Here is a 4,936-nt window from a genome sequence, read left to right on the forward strand (position 1 = left end):
TTTGTAGAATCCAGTGATGCTCAAGTTGATGCGTCATATGCACAAGACCCTACTAAGAAATCACAAAGAAATGGCTCTAAGAAATTGCCATACAGGCCTAAGTCAAAATCAGAGTGCAAGAGGTCAGGAAGAAAGAAATCCTGTATCTGGTGTAACGGAGATGCCCATTCCCGCGACAAGTGCCCAGCCAAGGATGCAACATGCACATTCTGTAGAAAACAAGGACACTTTGAACGAGCCTGCCTGCAAAAGAAAGGGATAGACAAAGGTAAGAAGTCCAAGCACCAACTTGCTGTAGGCGTCGACCCTGACGAGGACAGCAGTGAATATGAGTATGACTTTGACTTAAGTGTTGTATCCTTACATGCTGTGGACAATCAAACGTCACGTGAAGTATTCGCTCCAGTATTGTTTCACCCAAAAGGCGACAACAGTCCATCCTATGAGATCAAAGGCAAAGTTGACACTAGTGCTATGGTATTCCGACTTCCATGCTTTCAAAAATCGGGCTCTCCAAGAAAGATCTAAAACCAAGCAGCGCCATTATCCGAAGAATGTCTGGAGCAGATCTTCAGAGCTGTGGATTTATGGACATCATTGTCACCTCCAATGGCATCACTGCCAAATCAAGATTCTAAGTCACCAAACAGGAATGTGCTTTCATTCTTGGTCTTGGCTTCTGCAAAGAATTCAAACTGGTGACTATTGCACCCCTGTGCATACAACAAAGCATATCTATGGAGGCATGCCATGTTGAGGCTGTACACATCACTGAAGAATCAGAGGCTGACTATGACAAGAAACATCTGCCACTTGGAAAGAAAACAGGTGATCCTTTGGAGGACCTAAAGCAGATCTTCCCTGAGACCTTTGATGGTCAGGTTGGTCTCTTTGAAGGTGAGGTCAGCCTTAAACTTTCACCAGAAGCAAAACCAGTTCAACTACCACCCCGTGCTGTGCCGCAAAGCAACATGCCACAGCTGAAGATGGAACTAGACACAATCGAACAAGAAGGAATCATCCGAGCCTGCCCAGAAACTACCGAGTGGGTTCATAATCTGGTAACTGTTGTCAAAAAAGATGGAACCATGCGTCTGTGCCTTGATCCAAGAAACTTGAATAGGTACCTCATCCGTAACATCCACTACACTGCATCTTGGAAAGATGTTCAGCATAGTTTCAGAAATGTTCAGTACTTCTCCACACTAGATGCCAAGAGCGGGAACTGGACCAAACAACTTGATGAGCAATGCCAGCCTCTCACAGTATTTAACACACCATTCAAGAAGTACTGCTTTGTTCGCTTGCCCTTTGGATTGTCAGCATCTTCTGAAATCTTCTGTGAGCACATGGATCGAATCCTAGCTGGCATTCCAGGAACATTCCCATGTGCAGATGATTTTAAGGTACAAGGGTCATCAGAGGAACGTCACGACATTCACTTGCTGGAGACTGTAGAAAAGGCATGCAAAGCAGGACTCAAATTCAACCCTAACAAGTGCTTCATTAAGAAACAGCAGATCTAGTACTTTGGACGTATCATCAATCCACAAGGTGTCCAGCCATGTCCAAAGAAAGTGAAATCCATCACAGCACTTGCTGCGCCAACCGATAAGCAAGAGCTACAAAGCTTGCTGGGAACTGTGATCTTTATGTCTACATTCATCCCCAATTTGACAAAGAAGACCCATCTCATGCGTAGCTTGCTGAAACGTGATAGCCACTTTGTATGGACCAGTGATATGCTAAACGAACTGAACACCATCAAGAATGACATTACCAGTGCAGTAGAGCTTATTCACTATGACCCAAACAAGCCAGCCATCATCGAGACTGATGCCTCTTTGAAAGGAATTGGTGCAGTCCTGATCCAAGACGGCAAGCCCGTGCATTTTCTCAGCAAGGCACTCACACCTGCTGAAACTAATTACACCAACATAGAACGGGAATTGTTGGCTATCCTATTTGCTTGCGAAAAGTTACATAGATATACATTTGGGCGAAAAATCACCGTGCACACAGATCACAAGCCCCTGCAGTCCATTTTCGAGAAACCAGTTAGTCTGGCACCACCCAGATTGCAAAGAATGCTGTTGCGTCTCTCCAAATATGACATCCAAGTGAAGTATGTTGGGTCCAAGAGTGTGTTACTTGCTGACACTTTATCTCGGCTTGTTCAACAGGGAACAGCCGAAGAGATCCCTGGTTTAGACATCAACATTGCACAAGTCCTGAAGGTGGAGCCAACACGTCTTTACTCCCTACAAGAGGAGACGAAGGCAGACCCCACTTTACAAAAATTTTTAGTTTCTAAAGAAACTGTGGTGCTGCGTCGGTGGGAGATTGAAACAGAAATTTATTTTATCAAACGAGTTGATAAAGGTCGAATAGCCACCGTGAAAGATTTGGAAAGCTGACGTTTCGAGCGTTAGCCCTTCGTCGGAGCGAGTAGAGGAATTGTGGTTGTTGTAGGTTTATATATGTGCGGAGGAGCTTGCTATTGGCAGAAATAGGGTGACGTGAATTTGTGACTAGATTAATGGAATGGGAGGCGTTCATTGATTCCGTGTGGATAGAGTGTGTCCAGTTGTTCGAGATTTTTACAGCTTTCTGTGTTTCCTTGGTGTAGGGATAGGCCGCAAATAGTCATGTTGTGGTGGAAGTGATTAGGAAGATTAAAATGGCGTGCAACTGGTTTTGATGCATCTGTGTCGTTTTTTTCTACATCTCGTAGGTGTTTGCGAAAGCGGTCCGCCAATCTTCTCCCTGTTTTGCCTATGTAGATCTTTTGCATACGTGATACTTCCCGCGTTGTACGTGCTCACTTAACAACAGGGGAATTATTGAAAAAGACTGAATGCGCGAGACACAGCGGGCCCAAGTGACAGTCAGCAAACATATCATGGGACATGCGTTTTAAACAGTACCGTCCCGGTTGGCGGACAGCGGTTTTATCAAAGTGAGTTTCGACCCTCGATTGAACTCGGAGCCCAAACTAAAAATATCAAAACTCATCCCTATTTCTAAAGCAGAAGACGAGACTGAACCAAATAATTACCGGCCAATATCTTTATTGTCTAACTTCAACAGAATTTTTGAACAAATGATGTATAAAACAATGAAATCTCTTTTAAATGAAAAAGAAATATTAATCCCTCCCAATACGGGTTTTGTGAAAAACACTCAACTCAACACGAAATTATTGAGATTGTAAACACGATTCAAACAAATATGGACAGACGTCTACATTCGTGCGGTGTCTTTAACGACCTAAAGAAAGCATACGATACAGAAGACCATTCAATCTTACTTGACAAACTACAGAAACTACACCACTATAGTGGTTCAAGAGGAATGTAAGACGTTCAGTGGTTCAGCAGGAATGTAAGACGTGCAGAAAGAACTTTTATGAAAGGAAAGTCGCGGCCCTGAAAGATAGTAATGTGAGAGAAGTACTACCGATAGTTCGGCCTTCCAAATGCTGGATGACAACATCCCGTCTCTTACCGCTCTCGCTGATTGCTTCAAAGATTTCCTCGTGGGATTGACTGCTCATTTTGTTCCTCTTGACTTTACGGACTGTGAACTAGACTTTGAAGTCCCTAGGGAGTTCTTAGTAGATCAAAGTGTTGTGTACAAGGCGTTGCGACAGATAAAGCCCAACACTCCCCAGGCCCTAGCCCGATTCCCAACAAGATCTTAAAGGAGTTTGCAGCGGAATTGTGTCCTGTGCTCACTGACATTTATAACTAAAACAGGGATACGTTCCAGTTCAGTTGAAGGAGTCACTGGTCCGGCGCCTCCCAAGTCTGTAGATAGTGATCTAAGACCGATTACTCTTACTGCTCAGATAGCTAAAATCATGGAAGGTTTCACACTTAGTTCCTTCTCTAGCCAAGTCATTGATACCATCGACTTTTTGCAATTTGCTCTACCGGGAAAATCAACGACGCATGCCTTAATTTACATTTTACATTGTATTTTAGAAGCCCTGGACACTGGACATTGCTATGCTAGAATTCTATTTACAGACTTTAGCAAAGGGTTCGGCCTTGTGGACCATAATGTCCTTTGCACTGAACTGCGTAATCTTGGTGTACATAATGTTCTAATTACCTGGATCGGATCGTTTTTGACAAATAGATCGCAGTCGGTTAAAATAAGTAGTGCTATCTCTGGTCATGTTGTGCCTAGGAGTGGTATTCCCCAAGGAACTAAACTGCCCCCCTTGCTGTTTGCAGTATTTGTTAATAACCTCTCCAGGCAATGGAAGATCAGGGCTAAATACGTAGACGACCTTTCGGTAGAAGAGATTATACCAAGGTGTTCCACCAGTTTTCTGTCGTTCATTGCAAGAGATATTTGCACCTATGCTAGCGAGCATGGCATGCGCCTCAACCCAGTGAAGTGCAAGGAGCACCATCCTCCTCCTTTGCAGCTTTCTGGGTCCGAAATCGAGCGCGTCCACACGTATAAGTTTCTTGGTGTGTATGTTACGGATAATTTATGCTGGGGCACGCACTGCGAGTACATTGTTCAGAGAGCCCGCAAACGTCTGTACGCATTGCGTTGTTTGAAGAAGTCAGGTGTGATGGAAGGGGATTTAGTTCTGGTGTACTCCAGCCTGATCCGTTCAGTGTTAAAGTATGCCTCCCCAGTTTGGGCAAATTTGCCGGAATATCTTAGCCTCCTAATTGAGGGTGTGCAGAAAAAAGCCTTAGAGATAATCTTTCCTGGGCTTCCCTACAGGGACGCACTTGCGATCTGTGGTCTTTGTATTCTCTCGGATCGGTGTGCCGCAGCATGCACTAAGTTTATCCAGAGAGTTCGGGACACCGGTGTCCTTGCTAACTTGCTACCACAGCGCACAACTGTGTCCCATGGATACAATCTACGTTCAAGCACCATCAGAGAAGATCTCGCCATGGCCTCTACT

This window comes from Montipora capricornis, chromosome 9 (assembly GCF_036669925.1).
Source record: "Montipora capricornis isolate CH-2021 chromosome 9, ASM3666992v2, whole genome shotgun sequence".
Taxonomy (NCBI): Eukaryota; Metazoa; Cnidaria; class Anthozoa; order Scleractinia; family Acroporidae; genus Montipora; species Montipora capricornis.